Source organism: Xiphophorus couchianus, chromosome 12 (assembly GCF_001444195.1).
Source record: "Xiphophorus couchianus chromosome 12, X_couchianus-1.0, whole genome shotgun sequence".
Taxonomy (NCBI): Eukaryota; Metazoa; Chordata; class Actinopteri; order Cyprinodontiformes; family Poeciliidae; genus Xiphophorus; species Xiphophorus couchianus.
Window position 1 is genome coordinate 8,296,793 of NC_040239.1, and position 25,903 is coordinate 8,322,695.

The window sequence follows — 25,903 nt, forward strand, 5'->3', positions numbered from 1 at the left end:
TGAACTTTTAGAATTTTAAATTTTGAAATTAACATAAGATATTGAGAATTCTGAGAATTTAAGTTTAGAAATTTTTACATTTTTTACATGGAAAATGTTAAGAAATCCTGTAAAAATTGCAAACATCATCAGCTATGTTTTTTCTGAAAAATGTCACAGAATTCTTTGCCGCTGAAAATGCTTTTAGCTGAAAATGACAATAAAATGGAAGAAAAAAAGATTGTAATAGGTTATTATCTCAGGTGCTGGCGTAATAATGGTTGTATTTAAAAAAAAAAAAGATGTTTCCTTTAATTTTTGCCAGCTTGCTAAGGACTTAAGAACTATTATGCCAAGGCATGGAGCATTATAATATTCTGACAGTAAAATAACATATAATGATTAAACTCTGGTACCTAGCATGAAGTCTGTTGCTTGACTGATTATCACCTTATTAATAGCGGAAATTTCCACACCATGAATATGTTTCTCATGACTTGGAAGTTTGGATATATTTCCAAATATCTATATTTGTCTTTCATGTAACCGATGGGAAGTTAGCATCAGCCCTTAGCCCGCTAACGCGTTCATGAAGTTGCAGAGTTGCATTACTCCATGCTCCATACAGCCTCTGGCACACTCTCTGATATGACAGAACATGTTAATGATGTTTTTTTTCTTTTTTTTAACATCTTAATTCTTTAAACGTCGGTATACTTTGATGGAAGCGAACAGACCCATGCCTTAGGCTGACTGTGTCTGGCTTTCCTCGGCACTACTGGTGAGAACATGACATCAGTCTTTTTTCTTTTTGTTTTGTTTTTAAAAAAAACATTCATAACGGTTCAGGGTTTCATTCTGTCCCTGCTAACATTGTGCACTTTGTTGTTAATATTCAACCAGGAATTTGAGGATGTGTTTGTTTTGTTATCCCAAAGGATTTTAATTTTGTGTGCTGCCTTTACTTGATTTGCTGTTTTTCTTTGCTGGTTTATGCATGCTGTTTTCTTCTTTATTAGCAGTTAAGATACAGTTTAATCACTGGCTGGTGACATGTTGCTATCTCAAAACCAATTCATTTTCAATTATGTGACCATATTTAGCATTGAATTTTTTTTGTTTAATTTTCTTGTGTGTGATTTACCAAAGATCTCAGCTCTCTCTTTATCATTTATTGTTGTGTGGAAAAGAATGTTTGAATAAACAACTGGAAACTAAGACACTTAATACAAGAGAAATAGGATTGAAAATTGTAGCAGTCAGTTTTATTTTGTGTGGTTTTGAATTCCTGTGTGATATGTGAGAATACACAGAAATTATTGTCTTAGAAAAATGTCTATTTTCAGATGTTGCTTTATTCAAATTAGAATATTAAAATATTTTTGATAATCTATCTTCTAGTTATTTTTTTGTAAGCAAACAGTTCTTTAATCCTGCCCTGTACGGTCCAGTATGGCTTTATGTGAAAGCAACCTAAGTTCTCATGATATGTTAAATTAATACCACTATATATCTAGTAACATGATCAAAGTTTTAACAACCTGCCCTTTGTGGTTAGCTCTTTCTGTAGCAGCATTATTCATTTCTTTAAATAGCCAAAATAGATCAAATGTTTCATGCATAATGAAACATTTGCATAATGAAACAGACCCATGTCTTAGGCTGACTGTGCCTGGCTTTAATGGTAAGATCTGAGTTTGCAAATGGTACTTCAACAGTCAAGTGTTAACATGTTGGTACAATCGGTAACATATCCTTTTTTGTACTGAGTCTGAACAACCTTTCTCATGTGGTCATTTTTTTTCACACCTTTTGTAGAGTGAAAAAAACAAATTAGTCAGTGTTCTTTTTTTAATGTGTTGCTGAAGTTTGAGGAAGTTGATGAGAGAAAAGCTAAACTGGCTGACTGTCATCACAGATAACATGACATGGTTTAAGACCCTAAATTAAAAAAAAACAAAAAACATATCAACTTACTCTCACCTTATCAAGTTTATCCTTCTAACAAAATTGTGTGCTTGCAGAATAATGTAAGCATTCAATTAAATCCAATTGAAGATAAAGATATTTATCTTTAAATGAGTTCTAATATAATAAGTCAAATTAATTAAATATTTGATCAAATGATAAAGTGCAATAAAGCACAGATCTGGAAACAGATCTGTTCATTAAATGTACTGTTCTCTGCAAAATTATTTTAAAGCAGGAACTAACTGTAAAGCAGGATGCATCAGTCATGGACCCCTTCTGCCCTCGTGTGGTTCAATATTAATTTGCACCCTTTCTTTTGTGTACAATTTTAAAACATTGTAAATTTGTTAGCAAGAGCAAACTTGATTTTGACAGTGAACAACTTCTGAGAATCTGATTAAACCAATAAGCCGAGGCAAGTTGAAACCTCTAAAAAAGTTAAATACGAGTTGCTGGGGTGTTCTATTCAGTTAAACAATACTCTATTAATCCACAAGCAAAATTAAATGTTGCTATGATGTATTTCACCTAAGCTTCTCTAAACATTTGATAGCTGTGGGCAGGAAGGATCTCCTGTAGCACTCAGTATTACAGCATATTTCAAGATGCCTCTGATTGAAACTGCTCTTGTATGGCATTCTTAAGAGAATACTCAGGATTGTCAATAATGAACTCAATTTTATAAAGAATCCTTTGCACAATCATCACCAGATGCTCCAGAACAGGATCAACCTTCGTTATCAACTTGTTGAATCTTCCTAAGTGACTTCCTGTGATGCAGCCTTAAGATCTTGCGACAAACACTGAAGGATTGAAGCTAAGTACGTCCTCATATTCCAGTCTGCTCTGCCCCTTCATCACCATTGCATCTCCAGTTCAGTTTTTTATCCAGGTAAACACTCATGTATTTACACTCCTTGTTTTCTCTTGTGGTGAAACTAGTACTGGACAAATTGCTGCTTCTCTTCAAACCTACAATCTCATGATTTGTTCACATCCATGAAAACCGGTTTTCCTTGTCCATATCTGATAGAATTGACAACTGCAGAGCCACCAAGTATTTCAGTAGATGACAGAACTCTGTCTTGTTCTTGATGTTTGATATGTAGAGAGTAAACATGAATGTTAAGAGTGCGGTTCCCTGTGATGCGATGTGGTAAAAAATATCTTTTTTGATACTTGTGGTCAAACTTTTCCATTAAGTGCATGTATGAGTGAAACATATTGTGGCATTTGAAAAAAAGATTCTGAGTACATGTTGCAAAACATTATATTTGTGTTATGGCTGTTGAGAACACTTCCAAGTCAGTTTAGAGATTGTAATTGGATCTTTGTCACAAAGTGTTTCACTGTACAGTATTTAGGGTACTGTGTATACAAAGTGATACAAACTGATAACAGGGGGTAGCTCAGACTGCTCAGCTATCTGTGTGTGAGACCACCCACCTTCCTCTCTCTTTATATTTATCAGGCTATACTGCAGTGCCTCCAGAGCAGCAGTGGATTCTTTGTCAGATTGTACTACAAGCAGCTCACAGGTGGGTTCATGAATCACCAGCATTGTGTTTGTGCAGCTGGCTGCAGACTTTCACTCTGAGTACAACCATCATATCAATTGTCAACAGGCAAATATTTGGAATCACCTTGAATGCCCATAACCCTGTGGATTAAAGATGAGGCTGATGGAGGAGATGTGTAAGTGGCTTAGAGACCACTGAAGATCTTGTGTGAGAATAAAAAAAAAGACCCAGCGCCTTGCAAAATTCTTCGTACCTCTTGTTCTTTTGTTCTTGTTCAGATTTTTTTGACGAAAACCAGAAGGAGTACAAGGCAAAAAATTGTATTGTAATTTAGAAGACAAATCAAACATGTTTATTATTTTTTCAATAATACAAAGAGAGAACTGTGGCAAGCATTTGTATTCAGTCACCCTAAATCAACATTTTGTTGAACCACTTTTCTCTGCAGTCTTAGCTGACCTTGTGCATATATGTCCAGCATGTGTTAAAAGCTATTATCTAGCTAGGCTCAAACTACATAAATTTTCCCATTATCTCCGAACCAATTTCCTGTCTCCGCTGAAGAAACGCTGCCCCCCAACATGATGCTGCCACCACCAGATTTCACAGAGAGGTTGATTTTTTCAGAAAGATAAGGGGTCATGCTAACTAAATATTTTCCATATTTGACTTCAGATGAATCTGAAGATCATTTGTCATTTTGACAGATTACACACAATTGACCACTTGGTGCAGACATGCAGACATTTTCAGTATGCACGTAGTACAATGTGGAGGTAACTAAATCAATCAAAATCCCATACATTTCCATCAGAGCACCATCTCTGACCTTCCTATTGTACTCAATCCGTCTCGCTTTTCGGAAACTGCCAGCATGTCGAAGAGTTGTGGAAACTTTTGAGTGCATCTGTGACCTCTAGAGGTCACAGATCGGTGCAGCTGAACCACTGGTGCAGAAGGAGCGTATCCCGCGGGATTTCCTCCCACTGAAGTGAGTGTTTGCAGGATCAGAAAACCTCTCATTCAGACAATCTTGTCTAAACTTTGGCTGAAATGGTGCTTGTAATTCCAGTATCCAATGTGGCAGCAGAGCACTGATTCAGCCTCCAGATCAGCAACAAAACCCCCAGATATCAGTCACCTGTATGAGCTAAAAGTTCAAAATTTGTTGAAAATAGCCTCTGCAGCAAGCCAACATTTGATTATGCACAAGTGAATGCACAATTGATGTCCATGTGGACCAGGAAGAAGTTGTGAGCAGGTGAACAGCTTATAATTTAAGTGGTGTCATTTAATATCATTCTTTATATTTAGTTACATGGGGCCATAGTCAGTGGTTTTTGTCACTGCTGAGAAAGTATACATTCATCTGCTTGCTGTGAGAATGTAGATTCTCTGTTCAGCTTGTTCAGACTGAATATTAACTGAGCTGAATGAAAATTAAATGCAGTTGAATATGTCATTCTTGTCGTGAAAAGAAAATTACAGGTAAAAGTAGATAGTGGCTGGATTTTGTTTGGACAGCCGCTTCTAACTGAATGATCCTTCTACTTCATGAAGCAACTATTCCAGTTCATGGTGAATCTTGCAAACGATGACAACATCTTCCAATTTGTGGCAAGGTTTTCCTGAAAAATTATACCCTAAAGCAGGAATCCTTTGTAACATTCAAAGAAAACGACCAATTGATGTTCAGGATAAGGCAATAGATCCTGAGGAAGAGTTCTGGAACTCTTTCATTTCTCACATCATTCTTTGTTGTTTCTATATAAATGTTGCATATGTAAGCCGTTGCCCACACAGTCTTTTTACAACAGGATTCTCAGTAAAGATCTTTTTTGTTCTTTAACACCATGGAAATTGGATTATATTATGGTGAGCATTGCAAGCTGAGCTGCTCCCTCATTCTGATGCTAGCAGCAGCTTTCCCCCTCTCCCTTTTTTTTTTAACAATACACCACACACACATCCTGTCCCTAAAAAACACACACACTTATTGTGGGATTGGAAGTTCATATAAAAGAGAGCACTTTAATAGAAATTTCCCCTCATATATGTATATAATATACTTTCCCACAAGTTTATTTATCCAAACTGGAAAAATAAAAAGATAAAAAGCAATATATTTAACTAAATTACATAAAAAGCTTAAGTGGATTTGTGATGTAACCCCAAGCTCAAAAGCTTGGTCTGTGAAACCCATCATGGTTTTCACAAGCTTTTCCCAATGATTAGCATTGGCTGGAACATTGGCATGTTCTCCAAATCAAAACCACATTCCTTCTGGCTCGACGCTCTTGTGCTCTCTCATGGAGTGTCTCTGTTACCAACCCAGCCATTTATAAACGTTTACGCCACCACAGTGGCTTAATCAAAGGCTTTCAAAAGAGGAACAAATTAACAGAAAGGTATTGAGCTTTTCTTAGGGACCTAATTTTGAAAACCACAGTATTCATGAAGCAGTGGTGTACAGTTTTGTTTTTATAGCTGTATAAACTATGAAGTTACCTTGTAATTTCATGGCTACGAACGTACCAATTTTGGTACACCAGTTTTGTTTGGACTTTGTTTGTTTGCATTTTTGTCAGTGAAATTATCCATGTTTTCTAAAACTGAGCTTTCATTTTCACAGATGTGGGATATTTTTTTTGTAAATGTTACAGATGTGTGGCAGGTGCATCATGTCCGCCGACGTTGGGAACTCATGCGCCTCAAACCTTTGGTCAGAATTTGTTGGCTGCAGCTGAAGTTAATGCTGCACTGTACCAATGCATCTGGTACAGTATAGTTGCAAGTTGTGATGTTTTTAATGGGACATTTTATTGTTTTTTTCTCTTTCTGATAGATTTTTATTTCTGTCAAAATGTTGGACAGTATATAACAGAAATGTTTTAGTATTTACCTATTCTCAGTGTTTATAATAATGAAACACATACAGACAAACAGATTAACCAAATAACTAACTGACTGAGTAAAACAAAGAGCAAAAAGGAAAAAACCTGTTACCACTGCTGTTTAAATATTAACACAATTTTGCAGCATCTCATCAAAAGTTATTAATCTGACATCAACAGTCAAAAACGTAATAAATTAAATGAATGACTAAAAAGAATAACTCATTATTATTATTATTGTTGTTGTTGAGAGTAAAAATGTCTCAATTGTGTGAAATGTGAAACTCCTGATCAAATTCTATTAATCTGAGTCAGGTGGATGATTCCAACACAGAGGTTGTTCTAAGGATCTCAAACAGAACTGTTTTTTGATTTGATGTCTAAAACAAAAACTGGTTTTGTTTTGTATGAAATTGACTGACAGAAAGCTCCTGAATTGCTCACCTAAAGAACAAACCTAAAGCATGTTGATTGAATATTTGAGTACCCAATGCTGAAAAGCCAGTGCCAGAAAGCAAGCCGACTAAAATAACTCTAATTCTGATGAGGAGCTGACAAATATCCAGACAGAACTATTGTTTGTTAGTGGCTACAAAAAGAATGTGCAACTTGCTATGGGACATTTGACCAGATTTTACTGTATGCATAAATTTGATTCCAGCAAATACTCTTTTGACCCCTATGAAGACTAGCAAAATACCACAACAAAATTAAACTTGTGCACTTCAGTCTTACCTTTAAAATGGAATTCAGGTTCTAATTAAAACACCAAACAAAAAAAGAAACCCTTTAGACAGCTCTTTTAACAGTGTTAATATTATATTTGTCTTAAATTCTTAAGTGTACTATTCATGCCCAATACAGAACTAACTTTTAAAATCTATATTACTGTCACATTTTCTGCAAGTGACGACTACAGAGAGCTGAGTTTACCAGCAGGGGGCACCAGTACACTAGTTGATTAGGATGTTTCAGAGGCAGTTCCTGAAAACAAAATCTAACAATATCTGTAGATAGACAGATTAAGTTCAGATGTTTTGTTTAAATTAGATAAATAACTGGAAAACAAACAAAACATTTCTATGTGCAATGTTTCTGCAAATGCTATAATTAAATACAACATTTCTAGTTTGATCCAAAAAGGTGTTACACTAGGCATTTCTTCGAGTCATTCCTGCCTCTCTGGTTTATATTTTCTCTGTTAGATTGTGTCAAAGCAGCTGTGGAGAAGAAAAGGTGAGTTAAAGAGCTCGTAAATATCTCTGAGCTCGCTAAAGTGTTGCCTTGCTGACCAAGTGACTCAACATCAAAGACCATCCCTGTCTTCAAATGAGCTTGTTGCCATCACTTTACACAAGATTAGTTTGGCCAGCTGTTTTAAGTGAGGGTATTTGAATGTGTGTGTGTGTGTGTATGTGGTTCAGAGAGGTCTAGTTGGTTTATTTTTAGATTAATTAGTGGGCCACCAACCAGGAGAAATGACTCTTGGTTGAAGTTTTATGTGTGAGTGTTTGGGGGGTTGAAAAACAAATGAAGTCCATGTCACTTTATGCTTCTGCTTCCTGATTTGATCTTCCTATAAAAAGCATAGGATTAATTCATGCTACATTTGGCAATTGGTTATTCTGAAGTAGCGTTTTTTTGTAGAATAGTTTTTGATTCCCAAGGTGTTTTGTAATATTTTCCACTTAAAAGCAAGCAACATAATTCATCAAACAAAAATGTAATTTTATTTGGTGTTAAAAGTAACAGAGGAAAGCTGTGGTTTGATTTTTCCATTTCTCTCACAGAAATAGGGCATGGGAATTTGCAGGAAATAAAATGAGGTGCCAGGTATAAGGCTAGAAATAGATGGCGCCTTGTTTACCGCTCCGTTCCTGGCTGTATACTGCTGCATCCCATGTGTCTTAGAAGTTGGAGTTCAGATCTGGGAATGATGTCACTCATGAGTTGGGCTTGATCTCATAGCAAGTCAGAAAAACTGTAGAATATGCTTATTACTCTTGTGCTAAAACTTAGTTGTAACACAAGTCAATAACAATACTTTTCTGTCACACAGGTAGAGGTTACCATCACCTGTCCCACTTCTCTAATGAGGTACAAATGATCAGAAGTGCTGAGAAATGATTCACTCCTGAAACTTTTAATACATTTTTCTGAGCAGAAGCCATGTTGGTTGCTGAATTCCAGCTCTAAATGTGCATGCTCTTTGTTCTCAGAACTCAGAATTTCTTCTATTCCAGAAGGGAATATAAGAACACCTTTCCCACTAACCTCCCACCTGAAGGTGGGATACAGTCTGACAGAGTGAGAACATAATGACATTTTCAGGCAGCTATTCATTAGCTTTTTGATATTCAACTAATCAAATCAATTAGACAAATTCTACTATGCAAACACTAAAATAAGTAGTTTTCCAATTGAATTGCCAATAGTTGAAATCTAAACAAATGGCACTAGTTTCATGATGAGGCCTTTTAGATAAAATTAGATGAAAATGATATATTGACAAAGATGTTCGATATCACATACAAGTCTTATTGAGTTCTGAAACATATTTTTTTAAGTCTAGTATATTTTTATGAGTATTTCTTTGGAAAATGTAATGATACTTTTTGAAGATTGTGAAAATCTGAAAAGGATAAAATGAGAAAAATAAAATATTGATAATAAGACATCTCCAACTGATTACATTTTCAGTAGTGTCTGGGCAAAAATCTTATTTATAAAGCTCAAATAATTCTTTGTCCCCAGATGACTTATGCAGAAAGCCTGTACTTTAAAAGTAATGACAAGAATCCAGTCATGTATGAGTAAATGGTAACACGATATACCAAGGTTTTGAGAACTCTTGGAAGGTTGAAAAGCACTATATAAGTCTGATGTCATTTTATTAAAAAACTTAAAGGTTTTTAGGTTAAAGACCCTTAAATGAAATGCCAGACATAATACTACAATCATCAAAGTAAACTCTGCGTTAAGCATTGACTAACACAGTCAGTGATGGTTCTCGCATTAATGGTGTCCTGGGTGAGCCCCTCCTGCTGCTCTCTTCAACCAGTTAAAATAGGAACATTCAATTCTGGGTCCAGATATAGTGTATTGCTGTCCTGCACAAATCACACAACCACTTTCTATTTTCACCAAGCTGTTGCTCCACACGAAGGATGTAAAATCTTTAGTGTGTGTGCATGAAGAAAACCAATAAAAAACTTGTACAGGGCACAATGCTGGCCTGGAGAGCAAAAAATGCCACTTAAAGTAACACTTCCCTTCCCCTACCTGTTGCTGTATACTAGTGGTCAGCAGGCTGAAAGAAGATTTTTACACTCTACCCTTGCTTACAAAAAGAATAAATTTTGGTGTTAGTGTTTATCTTTACTTACAAAAAACAAAAAAGCAGACATTGCGTGGAAACTAAAGAATTAGGTATTGTTTTGAAACTGAAGTTGCCAAGAGAAAACACTAATTGGTAAAACTAATTAACTTATTAACTCGAACTGAATGGAAAAATAGTGTAATAACCCTAACCACGAGCTACTACTTGATTTAGCATAATTTTAATTTAACGAAATAATAATTTTCTCATTTAATGAAAGGATTTAAATAATGTTATGGCCATTATTGTATTACAAGGTTTGGTTTTTACTTTAGGTTAAAGTACTGTGAAACTCTCTCCATGCAAAGTAATTGTTGTTGTGAAAGTAGTTAAGGCTCATAATGTGCTCTGCAACCTGCCTGTGTGTTTGTTTCCCATCCTGTGAGGAATCTGTCTAACAGACAAATAAAACTAATGTTTAGCATAAGTCTTTTACCCTCCAACCCTTTTTTCCACTCTCTCTGCGTCCTCTTCCCCCCTCTTCCCATCTCATGTGTTGGTTGTCTTTCCGTGTCAGAGACTAAGCAAACACAGGCGTGTGTGAGCGGCCTTGTAACTTCCCGTTCCTGAGAGTGGGGAGCTCTGGGACGCGCGCAGCTGTCCCTTCATTTGTCGGCCATGTTCAGCATTCTCCAGATATCTTTAAGAGGGCTCTTGGGCTTTTTCTGTGTTCTGGTTTGACCTTTTGCCTTTCCAAAACCCTTCATGGAAGTTACACAACAGAAATGCATATAAGATGCATGTGGTTTAAAATCTTTATTTTTTCCAAGTTAGTTGTCATTTTGTTGTTGGAAAGCAGGAGACCTGCAGGTTAGCCCTGCATGAAGAGAGAAAGTTAAGGAACTTGTTCAGGCCAGTCTCATTGCTAAAACAGATATCACCATGACGCCAGCATGTGTTTTCTTCAGCTGGGAAAAAAAAGATCCTTAGACTCCCCTGTCCTCCTCCTCTCCTGCTAGGAGTTCCCTTGACCTCCCGATTCCACTCCTTCACCTACCAGGCATTAATCATCAGACATGCACACATCTCTTTCCACTCCTTCGTCTCCCTTTCATGGTTTCCTGCTCTCACTTTATCGTTCACTACCTCATCAAGCTGAAATCAGGGACTATCTGCTTTCTCTTTCTCTGCCTTCAATCTCATCCGTTTCTGAATGCATCTGGAAAACATGATCCATGGAAGCAACAGAAGAGTAATGGGAGAAATGTGTAGGCGATTGTGTGTGCCTGTTGCGCGGGGGCAGCCTCACACATCTGCTCATGTGCACATGCGACTGGATGACAAAGGCAACTGTATGTCATTGTCAAAGTAATCCCTCCTGAGAATGTTTTCCTTTCGGCTTTTGGTTCTGTATCCGCTGTTCTCCGGCACTCACTAAAACCACTGACGCTTCAGATGCTCAGTTATCAAACGACTGCTGAAATCTGTAAGTGCATCAATCCATCAAAAATATTAAGAACAAATGTCTTCTTTCAATAGCTGGCAGACACGCCTGACTGTTTCAGATATAGATCAGTAATGGTCACATATTTGATCCCCAGACTTTACATTAATCTTTGTGTCTTTGTGACACATTCATAGACAGGGCTCTTTTTTTGCAGCAGTGTTGACTTAATGGCAAATTTTTGCTTGATTATGATTGCCTATTTTTACTTGAGTGTGTTCTGTTGCGGTTCCAACATCAGTCATGAAGGACTTGTTGTTGTGAGACTTAATGATTTATTTGAAAGAATTGGTGTTTAGGGAAGACAATTATCATCCTTTGTCCTCTTCAAAACTAGTTTTAATGTCTTTGGAATCCTTGTCCTGTTTAAGAATCAACTATTAGCTGAAGACATGAAATTCAGTTTCTTATAAAAAGTAAATATTGAATATGACCAATAATTGATTTCTAAGATGTCGATGTGTTGCATGCTTAATCCACTAAATAATTGGTCTGGGCTACTTTTGCATGGATTACATCAGTGTGGCACAGCTTGGAGACAATGAGCCTTTCATCTTCCTTTTGAATATGCCATATATGTTTTCTATGGGACTTAGGTCAGGTGAGTTTAATGGTCAGTTAAGGACAGTGATAACATGGTCATTAAAGTAGGTACTGGTACTTTTGATAATTGTGCAGGTGTTAACTCCTGCTGGAAACTAAAATGATGATCTGTCTAAAGCCCAACTGCAGAGGGAAGCAGGAAGTGCTCTGAAATGACCAGGTAGTTGGCTCTGGAGACTTCACAGTGGTCCTCAAGAACTGTGAAGAACTAATGTGCTTCTTCACTCTTTCGCCAAAGTCTTCTCCATGATGCTATAGACCGTAATGTAGGAAGAACAAATATTTTATTGATCTTATTTAATACTCTACCATTTAATCCAAACCCACAACACTATAGGATATTAAGTTTGGATTATTACTAAACTGGTGTGAGTAAACCACTAGCCTGCTAAATTGTTCTTCTCTTGTGATACCAAATCAGACTTTGACATGCTGCTACAAGTCCCCCACAGTCATGATGTGACCAGTAAATCTTCAGTCCTCACACTCAGAAGATGGTTTACCAATATTTCATCAGAACACAGTTGATTTTTGTTTGAGACTACTGACAGATAGGATGTGAGCTGGTGAAGTGATTCAAGAAATATCTTCTTAGTGAGCTTCGTAAACCTCCCCCAGGCATGCCTGGTAATGAATAGTAGGTTTGTGGCTCAGACTGCACAAATGCCAAGTTCTGGATGTGAAGAGCCTGCCAGTGATCATCAAGTGTACAGTTTAGCTAAACTGACAGTGATATAAATAACCCACTAAACAAATTTGCTTAGAGACCAATGTGTCCATCTTGAAAAAAACAAATAAGCTAAGTTTGCAGTGTAAACAGATGAATGTTGTATTGGTTTCTCTCGGAGGCAGTCTGTGTGGTTTTGTACTTTCAGCACACCTACAAAGCAATGCAAACCATCGACCACATCTCCTTCATCTTTGGCCTCGTTTGCCTGAGGTTTTCTTTTCTGAAGCACTTCTGCTAGCACCTTGCAAGCCACAAAACACACCGACTCAGTAAGTGACAAATTAAGGGGTTTTGGCAGTCTCCAGGTGGGAGGACATGTTCACACGGGCAGATCCCAGAGAAAGACAGGCATGTCCCAGACAACCAATGAGTGAAGAGAATGAAGGAAGAGCTACTGGAAGAATGAAGAGGTGGAGGCCTGATAGAGGAAATTGTTATGTACAATATTTATGCTGATATGCTGTAACTTTTTGATCATTAACCTTGACCTTTTTTGTGACCCCTCACCATGCACCAACTTCAAAAAACATGAGCTATTAATAAACCTGTTTACAAATATTTATTTTAAAGAAAGTTATGCACTTATAACTGTCTGCTGTATGAAGCTGTTTAAACTGTCCATGTCAATGTGAATAGGTGACGATATGGAATGTAAATGTTGACAGTTAAATTAACCAAAGTATGGAAACCTGAACCTGGGGGACAAAAGGGGTGAGGTGAAGATGAAACCGATTCCCACCAGCTGCACAACACCCAGGCATTAACAATCTGGCTCAGGTGTTCTCAATCTGTTTACCTACTTCACTCCAGGAAATAGACTCTTTCCTGCAACAGCCCAAACAATTAATTAGCCAGAAAGAGGTCAGAGTGATAAAATAAATTATACAAAAACATGTTAAAGGAGTTCATGTTTTTCATTTATCAGTTTAGGTTCTATTTTGATTGTACTTCCCGTTTAACCTCAAAAATATGACTGCCGTTGACACTGTGTTGCAATTAGTTCCTATATTCACTGTAAATCCTGCTCCCTTGTATTGTTTTGCAGCTTTGTTCATTTATGTTCTGTTTAGTTATTGCTGTTAAATGGCAAATGGCCTGCAGTTGTATAGGGCTTCATCAAGTGCAAGGACTCCAAAGAGCTTTATGCTACATTTAGTCATACACACATTCAGGCACTGTTGGTGGTGAGCTACACTGCAGCCACAGCTGCCCTGGGGCAGACTGAAAGAAGCAGAGCTGCCATAGCCACCAAGCCCTCTGACCACCACCTGCAGGCAAGGTGAGTGAAGTGTCACACAATGACTGAGACTGATGGTGCAGAGGTTTGAGCTGGAAACACACCGGACCGGAAACTGAGTGGAGGAATGACAAAGCACCCATGAACTAAATTTTTGTTGTTTTTTACTCGGTTCCCTCCGTAAATGCTCCTCCACAGCTGTTCCCTATCCAGTTAATTAGTCCCACCTGTTTCCACTCCAGCAATCATGCCCCCTCAAAGTTCTTTCCAAACAGCTGTTGCAATATCATTTTCTCTCCACAGGACTTGCTGGATTGGTCCTTACTGAGTCACCAACCTCAACTCCACTTGTGCCTTCAGCACTTTCGTAAGTTTATTCCATACTCGTTTCATGAAAACTCAACTTCATCAACTATCACTCCTCCTAGTTGCACTTGGTTCTTATTCAACATCAAAACATAACGCAGGGGGGGACTACCATATTGTTTTTTCTCTTTTTACAACAAATCTTCCCCTAAACTATGAGGTAGCCAGACCCATCAAGACATGATGGATTAGGAAAAGAGGTCAGCTGAATGAATCCCCATAATTTCAATAACTCAACTAAAGAAACCAACTCAAAATGTGATCGAGTTAAACTTTTACTTTAGCTCTGATTTCTTCTCCACTAACTTCTTCAATGAATCCTTCTACATCTCTCCTCATAAAACTGTTAAACTGAAAACAAACTAATAGGATCCAAAGAGGCTCAAAAATCATAAAAACAACTCTCAAATCTTTTGATTGTATGTCTGTCACTTCCCTGTTTTAATCCTGCATGAAAACACTGAAAGGGTTTTGTACTTGGAAGCTTTACCAAATTTCTTCACTTTTTATTCAAGTGTCTGCAAATGCCTTCATAAAGATAACTCCTGCATTTTAGACTTCTCTTGCATCATATTCTTAATATTTGTAGCCAATTTGGAAACTCATCACTTGAAGTGCTCTGTGTGCATCAGCTTTTGTTGTGGAGCTTCTGAAAAAGCCTAAAAGAATAAGGGGACCATCTTTCAAGACATCCTGTTCTGTTTGCCAGTCATTATGTGACTACAGACACATTTTAAACAGTCATCAATACATAAATCAAAACTGTAAATTCAGCAGATGAGCTCAAAACCGGTCAAATAACTTGCCGTCTTTTCATATTTTTGTTCAAATGCCATTTGGACAGAATTTGGGAACCAGTTTCATACATTGTGTTCCTTCCTTAGATTTTTCATTTGTAGGCATTTTAATTCATAAAGTATTCTATATTTGACCAGAACTAGCTACAAACTCTTAACAATTAAATCTTCTGTTTCTGAAAAATTAGCAAAAGGCATGTTTCCTTTCCTGTTCCAGCTCATACAGTATAGAAAAGTATCAAAAACTCATGGCATATATGTAGTACTACATACATGTAGTAAAAACACAAAGAGGATGGCAAAACATATGAATGTATGACCTTGTATTTTGTGAGGAACTCACCCAGTATGTTGGGTCAGTTTCTTATAAAAATGGGATGTTTTTCTTCAGCCAAACTTTGAGTCACAACAAACCAAACAACTGCAAGCTCAAAATGTATCTGCCCAAAGATTTTCTATAGCTCAATAAGAATCAACCATATTTCTATTTGGGAAGAGTTTGTTGGACATAAAAATCACATCAGCATCCCAAGGAAACAAACTGTGGTTTATCTTTACTCTTTACTGGGATGATGGGGGGGAAAAAATGCTAACAAGGTTTTCTTTGTCTAAGAACAAACCTCCTTTGTGTGTCCCATCTCTAAGGTCTGTGTTTCCACAGTCGTCTTCTCTCAACTCTTTAAATCAAACAATATTCCCAAATTACAATGACATGTGCAGGATAGGGTTTCTCCTCTTCGAGACGTTTCTGTCAGTGTGTCTTAAAAGTTTTCTCTTGGCCGGGAAATCTGAGCTCTGCTTCGCATTCAATTCAAAAGTATTGTGAGGACAATGCCTTTCACTAATTTGTTGACTTCAGGACTTTTTGTGCTGCATCTGAAGCCAAATGAACAGTTGGATTTGATTCTTAAAAGTTGCACATCATATCCAGTGTTTCTTCAATGTAACCTGTCTGCACTATGAACAAGATTTAACGATACAACTAGTAGGCCAAATGACTTGTATTTAGAGAGTGTATTAATCACAGCTAAATGCAATCACAATTCAAACTACTGTTAGTTAAAAGTTCAATTACATCTATACTTGAACATAGCTTATTCTGCTTCTATGCAAGTAACTCCTACTGCAATTTTCTCTTGAGACAGTAGAGATCGCTAAGGAAAATTTCCCTCTTTGTCTACCAGCAGAAGAAGAATCTAGAACCAAAAATGTTAAACATAATTTGATCTTACAGGAATTACTTTTTGGTTGTTTTGATGCTGATGTGATATTTTAGTTGCAATATTCATTGTGTGATTATGTGGCATTGTAGTAAGGAATATGTATGCAAACAGTTTTGTGTTTGGTGGGGGAGGATAAGATTCAGAGAGAGTTAGATGGAGTGATTCTAAACGAGAAGCTGTTCAAGCTATTGATGTTAATTCAATATTTGGAAGCGTGACCAACATGGACTGAATGGCTCCATTCACCTTCTCCACTCTCATTGCTAAAACTACAGGCGGACTACAATTCTAAAACAATGCAGAAAATTAACACCATCATTCACAACTTCTCATTTTGTTCACTGATTGGCCCAGTAAAAAGTCCACCAGTGACAATCAAAACCAAGGGGAGAAAGCCCAGATTGTGGTGGAAGCGAGAATTGTTTTCAAGCAGGAAGGTCATGGCCATGCTAGGGTTAAATGAACTTGACAAGATTTTAGCTAAGTTACCAAAAAACATTAGCAGTAGTTGTTAAGGAAAAAAATTAATAGAAAACTCAATTAGATTTAGCACCTTGGATTCAACTTGGTCTGCATTTTTTTTATTTTGTCATTTTATGACAACCCAAAACCATTGTGTTATTTATCATCATTAGAGGACTTCAGAAGTAGGAAGACAGCCACACTCACCACACATACGTTCAACAGCTGCACGCGCTTAACAGTTTCTTTTTGAAGAGGTGTCGCTAAGAAAACTTCATGAGATGACGGAGATTTATGAGTTATCCTGCTCGTTTTTTCTTTTTTTCAGTTTCCTTTGTTCACACTGCTGGTGACATGCTGACAGGAAAAGGAGAATCCTTGAGCTTGTCAAAGCTATAGCACAGGTTGCTTCATACACCATTGATGCGGCGTGATCATTGTCTATCATGGGAAACTGCAAAGTTGGTTCATGAAGATGTAACATTAAAGATCAAATCCAAGAAAGGTTTTTATTACATGACACATAATACAAGTTTGACATTTAGGGCTTTAGTGCTGGTTTATACTTTTACATAAAAATGATAAAACATGCTAGACTTTTAACATGTTTCCTCCTAAAAGCAACCAGAACATGTGTATAAATACTCATATCTTTGTTTTTCTTTCACGTGTTTTTATAATCTAATCATTTGCTCTAACAGGAAGGAGAGCCACTTTGAAACAACTATAGTCAAAGCATAATCAATTTGCTTCCACCTAGATTAGTCAGGGATACTTCAATCTGTTCTCCAATCAGCAATTAGCATGGCATGGAATAAAACTTCCTTCTTAACTTCCAATCTGCTTTTTGTCCAACTTATCAGTCTGGCCCGCTCACCATTTGTGGAGGTTCATTCAAGTTCCTGTGATTACCTTTGGCGTCATCTGAGCCGCTATCTTGTCTTCTCTGTAGTGAAGCCAAAAATGTGCAGGCACTGAAGGAGCACTAATGGGCCAGATCGTGAATGGCCCAGATGTCTGAGGACAAAATTGGTGTAAGCTGACAGTTTATTCAGGCATTCAACAATTACAGCCTCCAACTGAAATAAAAGGTAACATTTGGAAACTGCATCTAGATCTTGACAACATATCCCCTGGAGATATCCCCTCCAATCCTTCCCATATGAAATCTAGCCTGACTTTGGGCAGAAACTGTTCCAATAGAGGATATGGGTAAAAGCAACTTTAATAACCAAGTTTTATGGATTTTTACATTGGCAGTGTGTGCACACATTGGTTGTTTGTCTTGTGTGGGAAATTAGCACTTACTATGATCTTACTTAATCTTCTGGGTTCACATTAAACTTGAACCAACTAGTGTGTATTCCATATAAGTGCAGTAAGTTTGAAAAGTGTGGTCACTGAGGAATAATTTTAGTGAAAACTAAGGTGGGGCTGTGGATTAACTTTACCAATATGGAGCAGAAACTATGACAATCCTATTTCTGTTGATCATCTTCTGATTAAAAAAAGCCTACTTTATTATGTTTTCATGCTACTAGGAGTCGGTTGCAGACAGAGCCTTAAAATTCATCAAACATCTCTTTGTGATAAATATTTCTACCTCCAATTGAAGCACAGCCACAATGCCTGCTTTAGGGACAGTACCTGTGAATACTGCATTCAGGTATTGGCTTTTATTTTTGTACCTTTCAGCTAGTTTAAAACACTAGGTGAGACATGCTTCTTTAAGGTGATATGATGAAATCCACGTTGGAAGGTTAGGTTCACAAATCATTTTAAGGCTTTAAAGAAAACTGCTTTGTTTTATAGCTTGGAATAATATGAATCTAAAATACGATAATAAAACTGCAGTTCACATCAACATTATGTCTTAATTTCCTGAGAAACAAAAAGAAAACTATTTTGGCAGGCATCTTTTCCCTTTGTGTTTTTCTGCAAAAACAAGTCACAGATCAATGAGATGTATAATTCCTTTCTTGCTGCCTCAACACTGGGTTTGTCTTTCTAGTTTTGCATATGGCTACAAATATGCACACACATGCTGTGAATATATATACAGGCTACAAAAACATGTGGCTTAGGGCCCTAGAGCTACAAAACATAAAGCTAAGCACAAAGCTTACACACCCCTCATTACTTTGGTCAACTGGCAAGTGATAAAAGATTCTACACATTAATTTCAACTGTGTTCAACTCATAGAAAACAAAACAAAGAACGGGCAAATTAATGCCAGATGTTTTTGGTGTGCAATACAGAATTAGCTCCCAAACATCTGCAGCAAATAAGCCAGGGAAAACAATAATGGTGCACGTAACTCAGCCATAGATGGGATGATCAAAGCTTTGCTTTCTTTCTACAACATACTATAATGAATTGAAATCTGAATACAGCATAAACTTTTTAAGAGTAAAATAATGGCAAGTTATTATTAGAACTGCTGTCTTTCAAGATGAAATATAATCATATTCTTGCATGTTTTCTGAGCAGTTATAGAATCTGAAAACTCTCTTATAGGTATAATGTCCACAAAGCGTGAGATAGAAAATATTTCTATTTTGTAGAAATATTCACCTGTATGTAACATGTGTTAGGCAATAGTCTGTCTTTTCATGCATCAGCAGAAAGCAAAAGCCCTTATCATGAGCCAAAAACACTCTTAGAACCCAATGTATGTGTCTAAATAATTACAATCATTGACAATTTAATTCCCAGTACATGCTGATCCACTGCGAGAAGAGATTTTCACGGATGAGGAGCGCAACTGCGTTAGATAATCTCCATCCCAAAGTGATCCCTCTATCTGCACCGAGAGCTCCTCAAATCCTGGTGAACGGGACTCGGCGTGAGATGAGTCCAAAGATAGAATGACAGATTTATCGCACCCCAGATGTGCCTGATTTACAACCATTGTTTAATCTCCAGATTCCAACCACATGAAGGTCTTCTATTCGGGGCCATAATTTATAGGACACAGAGAAGGCTGGCTTAATGTTTTCTCTCGCTGCAGAGGATGAGCCAGTACTGTGACTTACGCTGATAAACAGATGCTTGGATTAGCATTGATGTCACAAACACATGTGGGGAAAGGTTATCTCTTAAACAGTTCTCGTCAGATCTTAATGGCTATAAACCCCAAAAAACCTCTTTTGCAACAATTTCTTGCTCCGTATTCAAATGTGTTCTTTGTGCAAAAGTAATGTTAAAATGTGCCTTAAACAGCCCAGATTCTTTCAAACTGATGCTTCTTGACCAGTTTACAGAAGATATTTATAAGTTTTTATTTATATTTCATATCCTACCTCAAATTTGTTGCCTTTGACTTGCTGGGGTATACTATGCACTATTGACTTAAAACGTATAATTGGACAAATTGTGTCAGACATAGAAAAAAAAAACTATCTAGCTAATTATTTGCTATTTACAAGTCAGGCTTTCTAAAAAACGACCTGATGGAAGAGCTTAAAGATACAGAGTGAATTATTATTTTTTTTTTTACTTCGAGCCTTGACAAATGACCTTCTTCTTAGTGATTGGCAAGGTCGACTGAATTTAACTGCAATGACTGAATAAGAGTAGTTGAACTGAATTTGAGTCGGGGTGCGTGCGTGTGTGTGTATATACAGGTAAAAGCCAGTAAATTAGAATATTTTGAAAAACTTGATTTATTTCAGTAATTGCATTCAAAAGGTGTAACTTGTACATCATATTTATTCATTGCACACAGACTGATGCATTCAAATGTTTATTTCATTTAATTTTGATGATTTGAAGTGGCAACAAATGAAAATCCAAAATTCCGTGTGTCACAAAATTAGAATATTGTGTAAGGGTTAAATTTTGAAGACACCTGGTGCCACAAACTAATCAGCTGATTAACTCAAAACACCTGCAAAGGGCTTTAAATGGTCTCTCAGTCCAGTTCTGAAGCCTACACAAACATGGGGAAGACTTCAGATTTGACAGCTGTCCAAAAGGCGACCATCGACACATTGCACAAGGAGGGAAAGACACAAAAGGTTATTGCTGAAGAGGCTGGCTGTTCTTAGAGCTCTGTGTCCAAACACATTAATAGAGAGGCAAAGGGAAGGAAAAACTGTGGTCAGAAAAAGTGTACAAGCGATAGGGATCACCGCGCCCTAGTCAAGATTGTGAAAAAAAAAACATTCAAAAATGTGGGGGAGATTCACAAGGAGTGGACAGCTGCTGGAGTCAGTGCTTCAAGATCCATCACCAAGAGACGCTTGAAAGACATGGGTTTCAACTGCCGCATACCTTGTGTCAAGCCACTGTTGACCAAGAAACAGCGCGAAGAGCGTCTCACCTGGGTCATGTTTTCTGACGAAAGCAAATTTTGCATTTCCTTTGGAAATCGAGGTCCCAGAGTCTGGAGGAAGACAGGAGAGGCACAGGCTCCACGTTGCCTGAAGTCTAGTGTAAAGTTTCCACCATCAGTGATGGTTTGGGGTGCCATGTCATCTGCTGGTGTCGGTCCACTCTGTTTCCTGAGATCCAGGGTCAACGCAGCCGTCTACCAGCAAGTTTTAGAGCACTTCATGCTTCCTGCTGCTGACCTGCTCTATGGAGATGGAGATTTCAGGTTCCAACAGGACTTGGCGCCTGCACACAGTGCAAAATCTACCCGTGCCTGGTTTACGGACCATGGTATTTCTGTTCTAAATTGGCCAGCCAACTCCCCTGACCTTAGCCCCATAGAAAATCTGTGGGGTATTGTGAAAAGGAAGATGCAGAATGCCAGACCCAAAAACGCAGAAGAGTTGAAGGCCACTATCAGAGCAACCTGGGCTCTCATAACACCTGAGCAGTGCCAGAAACTCATCGACTCCATGCCACGCCGCATTAATGCAGTAATTGAGGCAAAAGGAGCTCCAACCAAGTATTGAGTATTGTACATGCTCATATTTTTCATTTTCATACTTTTCAGTTGGCCAACATTTCTAAAAAATCCCTTTTTTGTATTAGCCTTAAGTAATATTCTAATTTTGTGACACACGGAATTTTGGATTTTCATTTGTTGCCACTTCAAATCATCAAAATTAAATGAAATAAACATTTGAATGCATCAGTCTGTGTGCAATGAATAAATATGATGTACAAGTTACACCTTTTGAATGCAATTACTGAAATAAATCAAGTTTTTCAAAATATTCTAATTTACTGGCTTTTACCTGTACAGTATATACTGTATATATCGCATTGCATAGATTTCAATATTTGGTTTGGGAGATCGTTGGTATTGTAAAGTGCATTAATGAGATATTTGCTGTGAATTGGTGCTATATAAATTGGTGTGAAATGGTGTTAGAATGAGAGACTGTGTGACGTAGTCATGCAAAAGTATTAATTTCCTTGGCGCTACACTCTGTGCCCAGAACTTTGAGATCAAATCGGTTGCTGTTAAATGTCCCTCTGACGTGACTTAAGAACAAATGAGTTTGTGCTTTCTTTGTTGTTGCTCCCATTTTCTGGAATAACTTGCCCTTCCAGACTGGATCTGCCCACAGGCTGGATCATTTTAAATCACTTCTTAAAGCTTGTTTTTTTTTTTTTTTCTTTGTCATTGAGGTCTGATACTGTAACTTTCTTTTCGTCATTTTATTCTCCTGTGATTTTATAGTTTCTATGTGTCTTTTTACAACCCGTTGGTGCAGTTTCAACCTGTTTTTAAAAGTGCTATATAAGTAAAGTTGACATTGACATCTTCACATTTTGTCAAGAACAACTTTTAGTGGATGCTAATTGGATTTTGTGTAGTACAGTGACACAAAATGATGCATCATTCTTGCTGAAATGAAAGTTTATAGGTGTTTTTGGGGTCATCTGATAAACTGTCTGCGGCCTCTAAACTGTGTACGAGTCCCATGTGCTTCATGTATCAGACAACAAAGAAGCATTCCTACAACTTTTTATCATTTTTATAAAGTCATAGGAAAAAGTCCTGCTCCTTTGAAGTAAATTTTAAAAACATAAGAAATTGCACTATGGACAACAATTGCAATTTTTGATAGGGCTCAATGCCCGGGGAATTACAGTCTTGGGGCGAGCCATGAGAAATCAATGAGTAAATGTATACAGTACATTTATATTTTAAGCTACCCAGGAAATGTGGAATAGTTGACCAATTTTTTTTGTGGAAACAAAGACAAAGTATTCTTAAGACTTTTAATTATTTTTTTTTTTTTCAAACTAGGGCTCCCTTGAATCGAGACCATCTATGTTACCATTTATTTATGGGCTACCATTTAAGCAAAAACCACTACTGGTGGACAGTATGCTTTTGCTTTGACTTCATCTTCAGAGGTCATTTGTATTGCTTAAAAAAATCCCCAAAGCTTTCAGAATGATTTAAGAGAGGCAGGACTGTTGGAGAAGTAATTACTGTATACGTCTTAAAATGTCTTCCATGTTCACATTCCCACCCTTCAGCGTCATAGGCAAGTTCTCATTACCAGATCAGCTGAGCTGGGAGACGCAGGCTTCTGGTTTTTCCTGCGAGCCGGAGTTCCTGTGTTGTGGTGGGAGGGTCGGCAAGAGGCGACACGAGCAAATGCTGCTGTTTATTTCTATTCTGTCATGTGTGCGAATCTGATTACAGGTCGCTAAGTCAATATTTAGCTTCTGTCGACGGCATCATCGTCAGCCGGTTTATTTTTTCTGGGCCCCACCACATCTGCTGCCAATGTCATGAGCAGTAGCCGAAGCACTGCACTACCAGGAAGGAAAGCAAACAATGAGTCTGCAGTCCTGATCGAGTGAGTCAGGCAATACTGTGGCTCTTCAGAAGTCATGACTCGGACCTAAATTTCAGAGTTATTTGTGGACAGTGGTTCTTGGCTTGGTTTGTGGGATGTCTCAATGGATTTGATGAGGGGGTCAGAAGTTCATGGTAAAATTCTCTTGTCTCTGATTGACCTTCATATTTGTGAGGAACAAAAAACCTCAAGGAGTTAAAAAAAGCCAAAGCATGCTTTTTGAGGATTTAGCAAGTTCTTGAAGTTCAATTGTTTGTATTAGTAGAAACATCCCATCAGCATGGTTCCAGCTGCAGGAGCTGCAGGGACAATATTTGCATTTCATGCATTTTTCATTTCATTCCCCTTGTCTGGGAAACTTTCATGGAGGTTGCCACTTTATTAGATGCCAAAAGGAACACAGCATCAAGGCTTCTTTTCATCTGGCCCACAGGCAAGAAGGATTTGATATTTAATAAAAATGGCGAGCAGCAAATTTCTTCCACTCATGACTTCATTACCTCGGGTTATTCCAGTGAGCAGGACCACACACAGTCAGGAGATCAGAAACACCTCCTCTGCTTGCTTGCCTGACCTACTATTTGAATTTGAAAGTTTGCAGAATGGTTGCCTTTCGGTGCCAAAATGAGCAAGTCAGGACTTCATTAGGTTTGGAACATTCTCTCTTCTTGGTGTTTGTTGGGCTGTGTTGGAAATCTCTGTTTGGGTGGACCTGCTTTTGCTTTAGAACTCTTCTTGGCTCTATGAGGTGTAATATGTGCATTTGCACATATTGTAACTTCAAACCACTCATCTGGTTTCACAGCTTTAAGTGGAGTTGCACCGCTTATTTACTGCATTAGAGACAAAACGTCTTGGTGCAGCTTCGGAGACCTGCCATATGTAACCTTTCCACCAGCTTCTTTTATGTAGACAACATGCATGCATTATGCATACAGTTCAAAAAGAACAGTCCCCCCAACAACCACCAGCGCCCCCTTAGCCCTAAATTCACTTTCGTCTACTAAACATCTGGAATTCATTGAGAGGAGGAGGTTGCAGGGAAATGAACTCCGACAAGAGTCTGTAGCTTTAGGTTCAGCCCCCTGCTTTAAGTCCCCTAAGATGTTGAAGATAAACCCACTGAACTGTCTCATAAAGACTCGTATAGGCCTGTCTCAACCTGATAATAAAGGATTACCAAAACATAATCAGTTATCAAGGTTCTTGCATTGTCACAGAACTGTAATGTTGTGGAATTCTGTAATAAAATCAAAATCTTTTCTTGTTATTGAAACTTTAAACAAAATAAGTATGCAGCTCTTAAAGATGCAGATTCATTTTTTCTGCATCAAGTCTTCAATTAACATACAATCTCAAAGAAAATGGTTAATTGATGACTTGTTACCATGACTCAGTTCTTTACATAATCAGCCCCTATTAAAAATAATAATAGTGAAGCTCGAAGACTTCAACGCTGAGTCAGTCCTGTTACTCACGGCGACCACAAACAAACAGCTGGAAAGCTAGCTTAGGTACACGATTGCAGATGTTACTGATCACTTTTCTGTTAGGACAAAGCAAAACTCCTTTGAAAATTTTTGTTTATGGTTGAATAAACAAACAAACAAACTTGAACTTGCAATATATTTTGCATTTAGCTCTTTGGGAGCAGGGGAAGGAAAATCATAACTCAAGAAGAGGAATGTTTGGCTTCATCAGGTGCGCTTTCACAAAGAGCTCTTTTTACAGCTCTTCAAATGAAAGACTTAGCTGTCTGGGATCTGAATGACCTTACACATATGTCACAAGTTTGTGTTTCCCATTACTTCTCCTCCCATTTCTCTCACTTTTTGCACATGTTCATTACTTTTTCATAAGAATTCTGAAAGTGTTAAACTCGGCAGAAATTTTGTGATTTTGATCCAAGTCTTCCAGGTTTTGTGCTTCATAAAAGTAGGACAAATATGTCCCCTTTTTTGAATCTTGATTGCTTTCTTGCCTTTATGTTGATACAGAAATCAGAACATAGCCTAAGCTTGGAAATTCTTGTTAAAGAAAATATGCATGTAAGAACGAATGCCTGAAGCAAATTGTTTCCTGGTAATACATGAGTACGGGCTGCATGGTGGCCTCTTTATGAACAAAATTACATCTGCTTTTTGTTGGCTTCAGACATTAATTATATCCTTCTGGCATTGTCTGCTCGACTCTTTGGTGTAAATGATAGAGACAAAACATTGCAACCAATAGTCACTGTTACCTTTATGTTCTCTTTGTGTCAAAGTCTGTTTTCTTCTCTGTTATTGTTTGTGAAGAATGTTATCTCACCACTGAAACTTGCCCTCATCTAATGTTCTCCATATCTGGATGAAGACATCTGGATGAGAAAATGAGTTCAATGGTAAAATCTTTAAGAACATTTTGAAACAAAAGAAGTTATAGAATACATTTCCAGTGACTAAAAGTTAACAGTTCTTCATTGTGCCTTATTAAGGCTTTCCTTGACCTGACAAATTCAAACTAAGCAAACCAGCTAATTCTG

The 25,903-nt window shown here is 37.6% G+C and overlaps 2 long non-coding RNA genes across 2 annotated transcripts in view; both read left to right on the forward strand.

Moving 5' to 3' along the window:
- Nucleotides 1-2,534: 2,534 nt before the first annotated feature.
- Nucleotides 2,535-3,687, forward strand: LOC114155123 (uncharacterized). Its single transcript, XR_003597669.1, has 3 exons — nucleotides 2,535-2,842; nucleotides 3,422-3,488; nucleotides 3,576-3,687. It is a non-coding gene; the product is annotated as an uncharacterized LOC114155123 (long non-coding RNA).
- A 10,362-nt stretch (nucleotides 3,688-14,049) lies between these two features.
- LOC114154118 (uncharacterized) overlaps nucleotides 14,050-25,903 on the forward strand; it is a 40,226-nt gene continuing 28,372 nt past the window's right edge. The window contains exon 1 of the long non-coding RNA XR_003597495.1: nucleotides 14,050-14,124. This is a non-coding gene — a long non-coding RNA (uncharacterized LOC114154118). The remainder of the gene's footprint in view (nucleotides 14,125-25,903) is intronic.